We start from the raw sequence: 17,791 nt of genomic DNA, 5'->3' as shown, positions 1-17,791 counted from the left end.
CAGTTATTTTGGGATGGAGGGAGTATGATTCATTGAACTAATTGTCTTGAACATAGGCTAATGGTCTTTGTAAATTACGATGTAGCTTGCGCTATAGCTCTACTGTTTTTATATGTTCCTAGAGAAAATTTAGTTGAAAGTTGATAGTAGCAACTTTGCGGACTGAGTCTGTAAGACTGAGGATTGTCCTCGTTGCTGCGCAGAAGGCTTATGTCCTTAATGCACCACTCGGTGTGCTGCACCTCGAGCATCGTCTGTGGATGTTGTGAAACATCTGATATACACGTCTCTGATGACTACGCGATAGTTCAGTGCAAAATACTTAATGGCTTATAAGCAAGGCTCAGAAGACGTTTCAAAACGTCACGGAACATAAGAGATGTTCTAAAGAGATGAAATTGAGGTTTCATGCTTGTGCCCTTGTTGAGAGGTATGAGACCTCTGACAAGATTCTTTGTCCATGAAGTGAAGGAGAAAAACTCAATCGTTGAGCGTGTGCTCAAATTGTCTGAGTACTACAATCGCTTGAATCAAGTGGGAGTTAATCTTCCAGATGAGATGGTGATGGTTCTCCAAAGTCACTGCCACCAAGCTGTGAGAGCTTCGTGATGAACTATAAACATATCAAGGATAGATACGATGATCCTTGAGAGATTCGCGATGTTTGACACTGCGAAAGTAGAAGTCAAGAAGGAGCATCAATAGTTGATGGTTAGTAAAACCACTAAGTTTCAAGAAAGGCAAGGGCTAGAAGGGATACTTCGTGAAACGGCAAAACAGTTGCTGCACTAATGAAGAGACCCAAGATTAAACCCAAACCTGAGACTAAGTGCTTCTGTTATGAGGGGAACGGTCACTGAGGCGGAGCTACCCTAGATGCTTGATAGATAAGAAGGTTGGCAAAGTCGAAAGATGTATATTTGATATACATGATGTTGATGTGTACTTTACTAGTACTCCTAGTAGCACGAGGGTATTGGATACAGGTTCGGTTGCTAAGTGATTAGTAACACAAAATGAAAGCTACGGAATAAACGGAGACTAGCTAAAGGTGAGGTGACGATACGTGTTGGAAGTGTTTCCATGGTTGATATGATCAAACGTGGCACGCTCCCTCTACCATCGGGATTGGTGTTGAACCTAAATAATTGTTATTTGGTGCTTGCATTAAGCATGAACATGATTGGATCGTGTTTATTGCAATACGATTATTCATTTAAAGAGAATAATGGTTACTCTATTTGCTTGAATAATCACATTCAATGGTTTATTGAATCTCGATCGTAGTGTTACACATGTTCATGATATTGGTGCCAAAAGATACAAGGTAATGATGATAGTACCACTTACTTGTGGCACTGCCGCTTGAGTCATGTTGGTATAAATTGCAAGAAGAGGCTCCATGCTAATGGATCTTTATACTCACTTGATTTTTAATCACTGGTGACATGCAAATCATACCACATGAGCAAGGCCTTGTTTTCATTGAGATGAAACAAGATAGTAACTTGTTGGAAGTAATACATTTTGATGTATGCAGTCCAATGGGTGTTGAGGCACGCAGCGGATATCATTATGTTCTTACTTCAATGACGATTTGAGTAGATATAGGAGTGTTTACTCAATGAATCACAAGTCTGAAATATTGAAAAAGTTCAATTATGTTTCAGAGTGAAGTTCGTCCTAACAAGAGGATAAACTGTCTGCGATATGATCATAGAGATGAATATCTGAGTTGCAAGTTTTGGTACACAGTTAAGACAATGTGGAAGTTGTTTCGCACTTCATGCCACCAAGAACACCATGGTGTGATGGTGTGTCCGAACGTCATAGCCGCGACCTATTTGATATGGTGCATACTATGATGTCTCTTATCGAATTACCGCAATCATTTATGGGTTATGCATTAGAGACAACCGCATTCACTTTAAATGGGGCACTGCGTAATTCCGTTGAGATGACACAGTATAGAATGAGGTTCTGAGAAATCTAAGCTGTCGATTCTTGAAAGTTTCGGGCTGCGACATTGATACGTCTCAAACGTATCTATAATTTTTTATGGTTTCACGTTGTTATCTTGTCATCTTTGGATGTTTTATGTATATTTTATATCTTTTTTGGGACTAACTTATTAATTCAGCGCCAAGTGCCAGTTCCTGTTTTTTCTGTGTTTTTGGTTCTTTCCAGATCTGATATTGGAACGGAGTCCAAACGGAATAAAATACCTGAAATGATTTTTTCCCGAACGGAAGAAGATCAGGGGGCCTGGGGGCCAAGCCAGGAGGGCTCCTGGGAGCCCACAAGCCCCCACTCCGCCACCAGGGGAGGCGGCAGTGGCAGGGCTTGTGGCCTCCCTGGCCGCCCCGTGACCTAGATCCTTGGCCTACATATTCCCTAAAATAGAGCAAAAAATCAGGGGAGCCTCGAAAATACTTTTCCGCCGCCGCAAGCTTCCGTTTTCGCGAGATCTCATCTGGAGACCATTCCCGGCGCCCTGCCGGAGGGGACTTTGGAGTTGGAGGGCTTCTTCATCATCATCATCACCCCTCCAATGACTCGTGAGTAGTTCACTTCAGACCTACGGGTCCGTAGTTAGTAGCTAGATGGCTTCTTCTCTCTTTTGGATCTTCAATACAAAATTCTACATGATCTTCATGGAGATCTATCCGATGTAATCTTCTTTGGCGGTATGTTTGTCGAGATCCGATGAATTGTGATTTGTGATCAGATTATCTATGATATATATTTGAGTCTTTGCTGATTTCTTATATGCATGATTTGATATCCTTGTAAGTCTCTCCGAGTCTTGGGTTTTGTTTGGCCAACTAGATCTATGATTCTTGTAATGGGAGAAGTGCTTGGTTTTGGGTTCTACCATGTGGTGATCTTTCCCAGTGACAGTAGGGGAAGCAAGGCACACATTAAGTAGTTGCCATCAAGGGTAACAAGACGGGCTCTGTCGTTGATATGAGATTGTCCATCTACATCATGTCATCTTGCTTAAGGCGTTACTCTGTTCTTTTGGACTTAATACACTAGATGCATGCTGGATAGCGGTCGACGTGTGGAGTAATAGTAGTAGATGCAGAAAGTATCGGTCTACTTGTTTTGGACGTGATGCCTATAGATATAATCGTTGCCATAGATATCGTCACGAATTTGCGCGGTTCTATCAATTGCTCGACAGTAATTTGTTCACCCACCGTCTACTTGCTTTCATGAGAGAAGCCACTAGTAAACACTACGGCCCCCGGGTCTATTCACATCCATCGTTTACACCTCCTCTGTTACTTTGTTGCTTTCAGTTCTCACTTGGCAAACAATCTATAAGGGATTGACAACCCCTTCATAGCGTTGGGAGCATGTTTTTGTGTTTGTGCAGGATCTTGTGATACTCCTCCACTGGATTGATACCTTGGTTCTCAAACTCAGGGAAATACTTACCACCACTATGCTACATCACCCTTTCCGCTTTGAGGGAACACCAACGCAAGGCTCCATAGCCGTAGCAGAAGAAATCCTGGTGTCGTCAACACGACTATTCCTGTCGCCGTTGCCGGGAAGCACAGCTGACATCAGACACTTATGTGAAAAAGTTTTAGTCTAATAAGCTTGAACCTGATGACCCACAAGTATAGGGGATCAATCGTAGTCCTTTCGATAAGTAAGAGTGTCGAACCCAACGAGGAGCAGAAGGTTCTGATAAACAGATTTCAGCAAGGTAATAACTGCAAGCACTGAAAGTAGCGGTAACAAGTGATTGTGTAGCGAGGTGAAACGCAACAAGCAAAAAGTAACAAGTAACAAGTAGTAGCAATGGTGCAGCAAGTGGCCCAATCCCTTTTGTAGCAAGGGACAAGCGTGAAAAAAGTCTTATAGGAGGAAAAACGCTCCCGAGGACACACGGGAACTTCTGTCATGCTAGTTTCATCATGTTCATATGATTCGCGTTCGTTACTTTGATAGTTTGATATGTGGGTGGACCGGCGCTTGGGTACTGCCCTTACTTGGACAAGCATCCCACTTATGATTAACCTCTCTCGCAAGCATCCGCAACTACAAAAGATGAATTATGACAAAGTCTAACCATAGCATTAAACTAGTGGATCCAAATCAGCCCCTCACGAAGCAACGCATAGACTGGGGTTTAAGCTTATGTCACTCCCGCAACCCATCATCTACTTACTACTCCCCAATGCCTTCCTCTAGGCCCAAATATGGTGAAGTGTTATGTAGTCGACGTTCACATAACACCACTAGAGGAAAAATAACATACATCATATCAAAATAACGAACGAATATCAAATTCACATGACTATTATCAGCATGACTTATCCCATGTCCTCAGGAACAAAAGTAACTACTCACAAAGCATAATCATAATCATGATTAGAGGTGTAATGAATAGCATCAAGGATCTGAACATAAACTCTTCCACCAAGTAATCCAACTAGCATCAACTACAACGAGTAATCAACACTACTAGCAACCGTACAAGTACCAATCGGAGTCGCGAGACGAAGATTGGTTACAAGAGATCAACTAGGGATTGGAGAGGAGATGGTGCTGATGAAGATGTTGTTGAAGATGCCTCCCCTCCGACGAGAGGAGTGTTGGTGATGACGATGGCGACAATTACCCCCTCCGAGAGGGAAGTTTCCCCGGCAGGATCGTCCTGCCTGAGCTCTAGATTGGATCTGCTCAAGTTCCGCCTCGTGGCGGCGGCGATACCACGAAAAAGCTCCCGAATGATTTTTTTCTGGACCAAAAACGTTCATATAGCAAAAGAGGGGGGCTAGTGGGCCATCAGGGATCCCACAAGCCCCCACTCCGCCACCAGGGGGTGGCGGTGGCAGGGCTTGTGGCGCCCTGGCAGCCCCCCTCCGGTACTTCTTTCGCCCAGTATTTTTCATATAATTCCAAAAAAATCCATGTAACTTTTCAGGGCATTTGGAGATGTGCAGAATAGTGGACTAAGATTTGCTCCTTTTCCAGTCCAGAATTCCAGCTGCCTGAATTCCCCCTCTTCAAATAAACCTTGCAAAATAAGAGAGAAAAGGCATAAATATGGTACCACAAAGTAATATAACAGCCCCAAAAGCAATAAATATCAACATGAAAGAATGATGCAAAATGGACGTATCAGAACCCAAAGCGGATAAATGCATCTTCATAGGATATCCAAAACAGTTGGGTACATCTCCTATCTCAGATCCGGAAGCAAAGTGTTTGTTTCTAGAAACGGGTCCTTTCTCGAGGAAAGGTTTCTCTCGGAAAAATTGAGTAGGAGGGTGATAGAACTTGATGAGGTTATTGAACCATCACTTCAACTAGTGTGTAGCAGGGCGCACGAAGTTGTTCCTGTGGCGCCTACACCAATTGAAGTGGAAAGCTGATGATAGTGATCATTGAGCATCCGATCCAGTTACTACAGACCTCGTAGGTTGACAAGGTCACGTACTACTACAGAGTGGTACGGTAACCCTGTCTTGGAGGTCATGTTGTTGAACAACAATGAACCTACGAGTTATGGAGAAGCAATGGTGGACCCGGATTCTGACAAATGGCTGGAGGCCATGAAATTCGAGAGAGTATCCATGTATAAAACAAAGTGTAGACTTTGGAAGAACTGCTTGATGGTAGTAAGACTATTAATAAAGATGGATCTTTAAAAGGAAGACAAACGATAATGGTGATAAGTCACTATTAAGAAAAGCTCGACTTGTCGCAAAGATGTTTCCGACAAGATCAAATAGTTGACTATGATGAGACTTTCTCACTCGTAGCGATGCTAAAAGTATGTTAGAATTATGTTAGTAGTTGCTGCATTATTTATGAAATATTGCACATGGGATGTCAAAACATTGTTTCCTCGACGTTTTCCTTAAGCAAAATTGTATGTGATACAATCAGAAGGTTTTGTCGATCCTGAAGATACTAACAAGTATGCAAGCTCCAGCGATCCTTCAATGGACTGGTGCAAGCATCTCGGAGTTGGAATATACACTTTGATGAGTTGATCAAAGATTTTGGGTTTGTACAAGGTTTATGAGAAACTTGTATTTCCAAAGAAATGAGTGCGAGCACTATATAATTTCTGATAAGTATATGTGGTTCACATATTGTGGATCAGAAGTAATGTAGAATTTCTGTAAAGCATAAAAGGTTGTTTGAAAGGAGTTTTTTCAAAGGAATACCTGGAATGCACTACTTGAACGATTGAGCATCAAGATCTATGGAGATAGATCGAAACGCTTAATAGAAGTTTCAACAAGATGCATGCCTTGACAAGTTTTTGAAGGAGTTCAAAATAGATCAGCAAAGAAGGAGTTCTTGGTTGTGTTGTAAGTTGTGAATTTGAGTAAGACTCAAAACCAGACCCCGGCAGAATAAAGAGAATAGACGAAGGTCGTCTTCTATGCCTTGGCCGTAGAATCTGAAGTATGCCATGCTGAGTACTGCACCTGATGTGTGCCTTGCCTCAAAGTCTGTTGAGAGGTACAGAGAGTGATCCATGATTGAATCACTAGCAGCGGTCAAAGTTATCCTTAGTAACTAAATGGACTAAGGAATTTTTCTCGATTATGGAGGTGGTTAAAGAGTTCGTTGTAAAGGGTTACGTCGATGCAAGCTTTGACACTAATCCGAATAACTATGAGTAGTGAAACGGATTCGTATAGTAGAGTAGATATTTGGAGTATTTCCGAATAGCACGTAGTAGAAGCATCTATAAAGATGACATAAAGATTTGTAAAGAACACACGAATCTGAAAGTTTCAGAACCATTGATTAAAACCTCTCTCACGAGCAAGACGTGATCAGACCCCAGAACTGTATGGGTGTTGGATTCGTTGAAATCACATGGTGATGTGAACTAGATTATTGACTCTAGTGCAAGTGGGAGACTGTTGGAAATATGCCCTAGAGGCAATAGTAAATTAGTTATTATTATATTTCTTTGTTCATGATAATCGTTTATTATCCATGCTATAATTGTATTGATTGGAAACACAATACTTGTGTCGATACATAGACAAAACACTGTCCCTAGTAAGCCTCTAGTTGACTAGCTCGTTGATCAAAGCTGGTCAAGGTTTCGTGACCATAGGCAAGTGTTGTCACTTGATAACGGGATCACATCATTAGGAGAATCATGTGATAGACTAGACCCAAACTAATGAACGTATCATGTTGATCGTGTCATTTTGTTGCTACTATTTTTCTGCGTGTCAAGTATTTATTCCTATGACCATGAGATCATAAAACTCACTGACACCAGAGGAATGCCTTGTGTGTATCAAATGTCACAACGTAACTGGGGACTGTAAAGATGCCTAAAGGTATCTCCGAAGGTGTCCGTTGAGTTAGTATGGATCAAGACTGAGATTTGCCACTCCGTGTGACGGAGAGGTATCTCGGGACCCACTCTGTAATACAACATCACACACAAGCCTTGCAAGCAATGGGACTTAGTGTAAGTCGCGGGATCTTGTATTACGGAACGATTAAAGAGACTTGCCGGTAAACGAGATTGAAATAGGTATGCAGATAGTGATGATCGAATCTCGGGCAAGTAACATACCGAAGGACAAAGGGAATGACATACGGGATTATATGAATCCTTGGCACTAAGGTTCAAACAATAAGATCTTCATAGAATATGTAGGATCCAATATGGGCATCCAGGTCCCGCTATTGGATATTGACTGAGGAGTCCCTCGGGTCATGTCTACATAGTTCTCGAACCCGCAGGGTCTGCACACTTAAGGTTCAGCGTTGTTTTATGCGTATTTGAGTTATATGGTTGGTTACCGAATGTTGTTCGGAGTCCCGGATGAGATCACGGACGTCACGAGGGTTTCCGGAATGGTCCGGAGACGAAGATTGATTTATAGGATGACCTCATTTGATTGCCGGAAAGTTTTCGGCGTTACCGGGAATGTACCGGGAGTGACGAATGGGTTCCGGATGTTCACCGGGGGGGCAACCCACCCCGGGGAAGCCCATAGGCCTTAGGGGTGCTGCACCAGCCCTTAGTGGGCTGGTGGGCAAGCCCAAGAAGGCCCCTGCGTAGGCGAAAAATAAAATCAAAGAGAAAAGAAAAAAGGGAAGTGGGAAAATAGAGAAGGACTCCACCTTCCAATCCTAGTTGGACTAGGATTGGAGGAGGAATCCTCCTCCCCCCACTTCGGCCGACCCCTTGGGGCTCCATTGAGCCACAAGGCAAGGTCCCTCCCCTCCCTCCTATATATACTGAGGTATTAGGGCTGATTTGAGACAACTTTGCCACGGCAGCCCGACCACATACCTCCACGGTTTTTCCTCTAGATCGTGTTTCTGTGGAGCTCGGGCGGAGCCCTGCTGGAATAAGATCACCACCAACCTCCGGAGCGCCGTCACGCTGCCGGAGAACTCATCTACCTCTTCGTCTCTCTTGCTGGATCAAGAAGGCCGAGATCATCGTCGAGCTGTACATGTGCTGAACGCGGAGGTGCCGTCCGTTCGGCACTATATCGGAGCGGATCGTGGGTCGGATCGCGGGACGGTTCGTGGGACGGTTCGCGGGGTGGATCGAGGGACATGAGGACGTTCCACTACATCAACCGCGTTTCTTAACGCTTCCTGCTGTGCGATCTACAAGGGTACGTAGATCGGAAATCTCCTCTCGTAGATGGACATCACCTTGATAGGTCTTCATGCGCGTAGGAATTTTTTTGTTTCCCATGCGACGTTCCCCAACAGTGTCGTGTGCCTTCACCAGGATACTAAGCTCCTTCATACAAAATCATTTGAGGGTACTAAACCAAAACCAAAGATAGAGTGCGTCTGCGCAGATTCAGTGGTAATGACTGAAAGTGTGTTATATCGACTAGAGGGGGGTGAATAGGAGATTTTTTAGAATTTCATCACTGAGGAAATTCCTTTTGAGGAAATTTCTCACTGACGACTAACTTACAGCGGAAATAGTAAAGGATCAGACGTGCAAACATTCACAACAGCAGTATTACAGAGTGAAGAATGTGAAAACAGATTGCACAGTAAGCACGCACGCAGAATACAGATGATGATTAACTATCGTGAAGAATTTGGGGTTGAGGTAATTCAGAGAAAGTCTTCAGCAAATTCTTCAAACAGTCACAGTGAAAGTCATCAACACACAATGCAAGAAAAGTAAAGAGTTGAGGAATTAGAACCCGTTTCTCAGTGAAGACTGTTGTTGATGACCCAGTTCCAACTGCTGTGACAGTTGTACATCTGGTTTGGAGCGGCTTGGTATTGAAACCAAAGGACACCTAGTCCCGGGACACACAGTCCCTACCGTATTCTCCTTGAGCTAAGGACACACAGTCCTCGCCCAACACTCGTGGTAAGTCTTCAGGGCAGACTTCCAAACCCTCACAAACTTGGTCACCCGGCACTCCACAATTGACTGCTGGATTGCTCTAGACCATGACGCCTAACCGTCTAGAGGATGCACAGTCCTCAAAGGTAAAAGGCTTCGGTCCCACACAGGAACAACTTCTTTAGTGATGCTCAATCACTAGGTTTGGCTTGTGGTTTCGATGGGTGGTGTATTTCCTCACTGATGAATTACTCTTGAAAGCTCTGAGGAATTTGGGTTGCTCTTATGACAAGTGTCAATTTCTAACGGAGCAGCCAACCAGCTAGTGGTTGTGGGGGGTGGCTATTTATAGCCTCGGAGAATCCCGACATGATTTGACACTAGTGCCCTTAAATAATATGACCGTTGGAGTGGATAAGACCAATGACTTGGCGTGGTTATCGAAACGGTCGGAACCCTCGACTGTGAGAGTCCTCATGTCACTCATGTTCCTCACTTGAGGCTTTTGATAGGATTAGGCTTGTGTTGAGCATCATGAGGAAATTCATTCCATAGTGTAACTTCGACCCCCTTTAACAGTACGGTGTTCCTATTCATCAAATGCGAAGAAAGTAAAACAGAAAACGTAAATCTTCACGCTTCAATTTCTTCAGAACGATTTTCTTCAGGAACCACCGGTCTTCTCAATATCAGTATCTTCATGAGGAATATCAATTTCATCGCAGATTCCTCGCGATTCATTTCTTCAGCTTCACACCAATTTCTTCAATTGAAGACATATATTTTTAGGGGTCGATATTCTTCAAATATCTCAAACTACTCAATGACTTATAGATCCTGTGTACACTTATAAACACATTAGATACTTAACCTATAAGTCTTCAAACCACCAAAATCACTAAGGGGCACTAGATGCACTTACAATGACTACCCAGCTTTTGTATATGCATTAGCATTACATGTATCTTTTTTATATCAACATTTAATGGTAGAAAAAATGTACAGAAAGTTCAGTAAGAGTGCCCTGGTCTATTGATACCTTTCGAATTGTTTTAGTGACAGCAACAGCAACCCAAGTTGGCCATACAGCAAGGGCAACCAAATTTGAGGCAGCAATGAATGGAGATGCGCAAATAGCAACTGTTATACCAGCTACTGTAAGGATATGACCCTGAAACAAATACTTGTTTGAATCATACCCAGAAATTGATAGAACAAGAAGAATGTTATAATTACCATAATGCCTTGTTCAGATTAGAGGCAAAATACCTATGATCTAAACAGGTCGTACGAATGAAAAGAAAAACACTAATTTATGTTGGCCATTGCAGAGTCTTCTAACTACTATTTGGATAAGACATATCATGATTTGTTGGTTTATATTGTTTTATTCACCACCAAATATTGTTGTGAAATAGTTAGACGCCTAGAGTCACAGCATGCATCAGTTGGACTACACTGCATGAAGTATATCCCTTGACACAAATAATAGAAATGCAGAACTCATGGATTTTTTTTTAAATGGCAGTTATCCTGCATTCATTAAGACGAAAAGATTTGCTCAGTTAATTAGGGAAAACCAAGCGAAAACCAGATTGCCCAGTTGATTATGGAAAACCAGGCGAAAACCGTTACAACCGTTGAGCGACACATAAAAAGTCCATGCACACCACTCCAAAGAGGGTCTTGGTGAGACAGCACGCATGCGTCATCGTCATCACTCCTCCCCTAGAGAAGTCATCGCCATCCCTAAACTCTGAGCAAACGACTCCGACTCCGCCGTAGGCGATCGTCGACTCAACCAACATTGAAGAGGGCACGTGAAGCTGCATGAAGATCTATGCCAAAATCTCAACCACCTGCGGCCAGATGACGCAAATCCGACTCTGACGAAGAACTCAGTAGGACAAAACCAGGCATGACTGACGCCATGGGAGATTGCCTAACGGGTTACCTGCAGCCAAGCATTGTATACCACAGGGCCCCGCCGCCACAACAACTTCGACTCCATAGCAACAAATAAACGAGGCAAAACCATGGACACGCCGAAGAAGAGTCGACTACCGCAACCATTGCCGTGTCGCCAACATCGCTCCCGCCATCATCGTTGCCACAGAAGCTTGGACGCCACACCCGCCGCCAACCGCCATCCAACAGTCCCGCTCGCCGACGCCAAGCTCCCAAGACGAAGCCCCCAAGAGGGAATACGACACCAAGGCGCCGCCATCGTCCGACCAGAGATCAGGGTTTCCCCCGAAGAGGCCAAAATGACCGGATCCGCGCAGGAGGGGTGGGAGAACAAAGCAACGATGCCTCCATGAAGGTCAATGACGGCCACAACCGCCACCATCGCTGGTCATGGCACGAGGACATGACATGGTTTTCACAAGCTCCAGACCACCTCTAATTGGAATTATCTTAGTGTGCGCGGTAGTAAGTTTCGAAGGGGAAACGTATTGAGATTCCATCATATGATTGAAGCTTATTTTCTTGAAAGTAATAACCGGGCTTCGACAAGAAAATATATCACACACTGTACATAGAAAAAAAGAAGCAAAAAACTGGAGGTACAGGTTTACTTCAGTAATCCTATACTGCAATTTACATTGTGGACGTGCTAATCTTGAAGCGGAAGTTATGATGGAGTTACTATTGCAAATGATTGCATTAAGGAAACAAAAATCATAGGTATTAAGAGAGGGCGATATAAGTTTGATTCTATTTATATCTTTTAATAATATGTTACACTCCAACTATGTGTAATGCCATAAAAGGTAATTCTTTAGTGACAACTTATCTGGTTGCTATTCACTTATTCACACTGGAAAGGGGGTAATGAAGTAGAGTAAACCAAGGATAATTTATTTTTTTTGCGAATGAAAATATTTCATTGATCAATCAAAAGAGTCTTTCTTACAGATGATATCGATCTCCTCCGGAGTACTACGCAGCCACACCGTAGTGCGCTGTTTGTGATGACCGAAGTGGGCAAGGGCATCGGCAGTCTTATTCCTACTTCTTACCACATGTGATATGACATGTTCACCCACCTCATCTAAGCTCCGTTGGATCTGTGTCACCATGGTTGCACACGGTGATATGTTGAGGCCATCTTGGGTAATCATCCGAGCCGCAGTCAAGCAGTTTGTCTCGATGATCATCGGCAGTTCACTCCAAGCTCTTGCAATGGTTATCCCCTCCAAACAAGCCGCCAGCTCCGCCTCAAGAGGTGATGAGCAAGATCGGAGGTATCGGCAGGAGGAGAAGATCACATGGCCTCCCTCTCCCCGGAGGATCATTCCTGCACCGCCAGTATGGTTGTCAGCTTTGAAAGCCCCGTCCACGTTCAGTTTTGTCCAACCCGGAGGTGGTGGAAGCCATATTTCTGCCGGCACTTTTGTGTTCCTGCTTTCCTCATGATCTGTTGTAGGTCTCCCCTGGTGAGAGATGACCATCTTTCCTTTGGCCATATCGGTATTGGGGTACTGTTTTAAGCACAACAAGGTCTCAATGTAACTAGACAGAAATCTTGTGCAAGCTTCGATAGGCGGGGCCTTTTTGCCATGGGTCAACTTGTTGTGAACATGCCAGCTGCGCCACAGGGTCATCAGCACAGGTAGGCGCTCCTCAGGCCCGCACTGGTCCAGAAGGTGGAGGAGCCATTCCGCACCCATGTTTCTTACCTGCTCTAGCTTCGGCATCCGCCACGACTTCGCCATGTCCCTCCATAGACGTTGGGCGAGCGGGCACCTACAGAGAGCATGGAAAGTGTCCTCTCGCTCCAATCCACAGATCACACAGGTATCCGTCACCCCAATATTCCGACGTTTCAGATTGGAAGCAGTAGCAAGGGAGTTCGTGGCCACTCTCCAAGCAAAGACTCTCACCTTCGGGGGGGGCTGGCATCCCCACAGTGGTTTCCAAATGGACCGAGTACCATCGGGTACCCTACTCGACGACGACATAGATGATCTGTATTTTTCATCATGAGCAAGGTGATAGGCCGATCGTACTGAGAACACCCCTCTAGGGTCTGGAGCCCATGCAAGGACATCCTCCACAAGCCGATTTGGAGAGGCTTTGATCGCATAGATAGCATGGACATCTACTGGTGCGAAGTAGCAATTGAGGCTCTCCATGTTCCATCTACCGAAGTCATCCAACACTTTAGACACCCTTCGCAAGCGGCAGTTCCCTCTGACTGAAATAGGGCGATAAGAATGTGGTCTAGGGATCCATGGATCTCTCCAAATGCGTATCTGTTCACCATTTCCAACACGCCAGATGAGGCCCTTTTTAAGCAGTTCTAAACCATAAGTAATAGCTTGCCATGATGGTGATGCATTTCCTGTAAACATCGTATCTTCCAAAGCTCCATTAGGGTAATATTTCGCCTTGATTACCTGTGCACATAAGGAGTCTGGTCTGGTTAGGAGCCTCCATGCTTGCCTCGCCAAAAGTGCTTGATTGAACAACCGGAAATCTCGGAATCCAAGTCCCCCTCTACTCTTTGGTTCACAGACTTTATCCCAAGCTTTCCAGTGTGTTTTCCTCTTGCCGTTCTTAGCTCCCCACCAAAAGTTTTGGACTAGGCGGGAGAGGTCCTCGCAGACAGAGGCAGGCAGTTTGAACACCCCCATTATGTATGTCGGAATCCCCTGTGCCATAGATTTAATCATAGTTTCCTTCCAGCTTGAGAAAGCGTGTCGCCCCATTCCAGTATTCGCTTAGTGAGACTTTCTTGTAGTTTTTGAAACTTGCCCCGGTTCATCCTACCATCAGGAGTTGGCAGCCCCAAATATTTCCCTTCGAACTCCTCTTTTTCAACATCAAGGATGTGGTGCACCTGGAGTTGCATCTCTGCTGGGCATGCATCACTAAACTGGATAGAGCATTTCTGGGTGTTGATGAGTTGCCCGGTAGCTAATGCATACCTTTGGATGACACTTTTAACAAACAAGGCCTGATCTTGATTTGCTTTAAAAAAGAGTAATGTGTCATCCGCAAACAGAAGGTGGGACACTCCAGGAGCCCTTCGACATACTTTAACCGGTGCAATGTTGTTGGAAGCTACTCCTTGCCTGAGTAGGGCAGACAGACCGTCAGCAACAAACAGGAAAAGGAAAGGGGACAAAGGATCACCTTGGCGAAGCCCCCAGGAAGGTGTGAAGGAGTCTAAGATAACTCCATTGAACTTGACCGAGTATTTTACGGAAGTAACACAAGCTATGATCCACTGTATCCATTGATTAGAGAAGCCCAGCTTGGCCATTGCTTGCCGTAAAAAACACCAGTCGACACGATCATATGCCTTTGATAGGTCGAGCTTATAAGCACAGAAACTGTTCTCAGGGTTTTTCTCTTGGTGCATGAAATGTAAGCACTCGAAGGCCAGCAGGGCGTTGTCGGTAATCATCCTACCTGGAACGAAGGCGCTCTGAGCAGGTGATATGTTCTTATCAAGAATAGGACGCAGCCGATTAACCAGGCACTTAGCCACAATCTTATATATCACGTTGCATAAGCTTATAGGCCTGAAATCCACCAGCCGAGTAGGGTTGGGTACCTTCGGGATTAACACGATGACCATCTCATTGACATCCTGGGGCATCTCCCGTGTACTGAAAAAGCTCTTCACCGCAGCAATAATATTGACCTTCATATCAGCCCAGTGTTTCTGAAAAAATCTCGCCGGGAATCCATCCTTCCCCGGGGCTTTGAGGGGGCCTATTTGGAACAGGCTATCCGATATCTCCTGATCCGTGAACTCCTTGCACAAGCTATCATTCATTTCTGGGGACACTTTGGGTTCAAAAAGATTGAGAAGGGGCTCTCTTATCAGGGTTTCGTCGGCTGTGAATAGCTCCTGAAAATACGAGTTGACCATGTTACTCATCACCTTTGGATCACTGTGGGCTACACCTTGCGCATCCACTAAATTTTTAACTCTGTTCTTGCGTGCACGCCAGACAGCTTTACGGTGAAAGAACTTTGTATTCTGATCACCATCCCTCAAACAATCCACCCTAGACCGCTGCATCCAGAGGAGTTCCTCCCTATATAAGAGTTCATTCATATGATCTGTTATCTGTCGAATCTCATTCCTGCCTGCATTCATATTAAGGAGTTCCTCTAGTACTCTTGACCTACTTTTTTCCAGTTCGAGGGTGACATTACTAAATTTTCCCTTGCTCCATACCTGTAGCTTAGACATGAGTTGGTTCAAAACTTGTCGTACCTCCCCAAGGTGCACCATTCTTCCTGCTTCCACCCAGCCCGATGCAATTCTCTCTTGTAAACTAGGCTCCCACTCCCAAGCTATCTCATACTGTTTATGAGATGGTCTCCGAATTTTGTCTGGCTCTTTTTCGCAGCATAAAATGACCGGTAAATGATCTGAGCAAGCACTTATAAGATGGGACACCGCTGCATCAGAGAACATATCACGCCAAGCACTATCAGCTACCACCCTGTCCAGACGGACCTTGACATTCCTCCTCCCTTCTCGTTTATTATCGTATGTAAAAGGCAGTCCCAAGAAGCCCAAGTCCTGAAGGCCACATACCTCTAGTGTGTCTCTAAAGGCCAGCATCTGTTGAACACCACGAGGTGACACTGAGAAATGTTCAAAGGACCACATTGCTTCGTTAAAATCCCCCATAATACACCATGGAAGGTCTGCTTGTACTTTCAGAGATTGCATCATGGCCCACATACGGTGTCTGTGTTCCACTCTTGGTTCCCCATATACGCAAGTGAGTCTCCACTCCGGATCCGACATAGACGACCGAATATACAGATAAATGTATCTTTCATTTACTTCTTTAACATCCACACAGAGTTTGTCACACCAAAACAGGGCTAAACCCCCGCTAAGACCTTCACTGTCACAGCCAGCAAAGCCCCTTAGGCCCAATCTACCACAGAGACGATGGACTTTTGTTGCTTTTTGTCGAGTTTCACACAAGAACACCAGCCGGGCCTTTACCTTTTGGACAAGGCCAGCCAGTTCACGAACTGTCGGTTTGTTTGCAACACCCCGACAGTTCCACGTGAGGCAATTCATTGCTCCTGATGGGGCACCACGTATGGCCCCGTCAGTTCACCGGCGGCCCCATGGCCGGTTGCCTCCATATCCACCTCACACACCGTATTGTTGTCCACCTTAGCCCCGGCCCTAGGACTGCCTTGTTCCTCCGATGGATCCTTGTCCACTTTCCCTTTTTTTCTATACTCCTCCCGGCGCAGCAGCAACGAAGGGGACCATGGCGTTGGTAACATCTGCCACTAGGTCGAACCGAAGCATCCCCTCTACCGGGCGTTTCCCCAGAATAGATTCCTATCCATCTAATGATACCGATGCAGTTCCAAAAGAACTGATGGTACTTAGTCCACGTATAGCCGGTATCATATCATCGGACCCAAGAGGTTCATCCCTAATTACTAGGTTGCCCGGTCTTCTCCCCCCTGGCACCTTTTTTGGTACCCCACTCTTCTTCTTCCTTTGCTTGCTCCCTTCGCCACCACCTGTAACTGGAGCTTTGGCTTTGAAGCTTACATCCATCTGGTTCTTCTTACTACATTCCGGTCTATCTTTCTCAAGATGTAATTTCATGTTATCCACCTCCTTAGCCAAGGTCTGATCAGCAACATCTGAACCAGGCGTTTCCCCTTGCTCAAAGTTATCGTGAGCATCCACTCTCTGTGGGATACCAGTTTCCTCATTCAGCTTACTACTACCACTAGACCCGAGATGTTCAACGTTAGTAGCCGATCCAGCACTACCAAACGAAAAACTCATTCCCCGTCTCGCACGTGGCTGACCCGGCGAGGGAGTGTATGCTGTCCTATGCTCAAACTTCTTATAGGGGGAACAACGGAGTGTAGAGTCGTAGGCCTTTGAGGGGAGACCCAGGAGCTTCTTCTCACAAGCTAGCTTATCATGTCCCATGAAACCGCAGTGGAAACAGAAGTGTGGAACACGTTCGTATTTTAACTGGAAGACACTTCGCTTGACAGTCCCTTGCACTTTCTATTCCAGATTAACCTCCTTTTGCAACCTCTTGTTATAGGGTAGTTTCACTCTTCTCCACAAAAATTCGTTCATTGCATGGCCTGACTCTGGTGCATCCACCTCCAGTACTTCGCCCAAGGTTCCTCCTATAGCTCTTCCATACACCCTAGTCTGTTTTTTCCACGGGACATCAAACACCCGCACCCATACTGGAACGGAGTCAAGGATTGATTCAGACGGTCGCGCATCTCCATCAAACGGGGCTACCAGCAGGGCATTGCCATCATATATCCACGGCCCTCCCCTACCCACAAAATTAAAGTCTCCTTCTGAGAAGAGCTTGATCACGAAGTGATTACTCTCCATTGGCTTGAATTCTACCCATGTTCTTAGCTGCCAGATCTTTTCGAAGTGGTTGGACAAGGTCTTGGCAC

The 17,791-nt window shown here is 45.0% G+C and overlaps 1 pseudogene; it reads right to left on the bottom strand.

Moving 5' to 3' along the window:
• Positions 1–17,791, bottom strand: part of LOC123425280 — a 28,670-nt pseudogene that overhangs the window by 3,334 nt on the left and 7,545 nt on the right.

The sequence above is a fragment of the Hordeum vulgare genome, chromosome 2H (assembly GCF_904849725.1).
Source record: "Hordeum vulgare subsp. vulgare chromosome 2H, MorexV3_pseudomolecules_assembly, whole genome shotgun sequence".
NCBI lineage: Eukaryota > Viridiplantae > Streptophyta > Magnoliopsida > Poales > Poaceae > Hordeum > Hordeum vulgare.
This window is presented reverse-complemented; position numbering and strand designations above follow the sequence as displayed.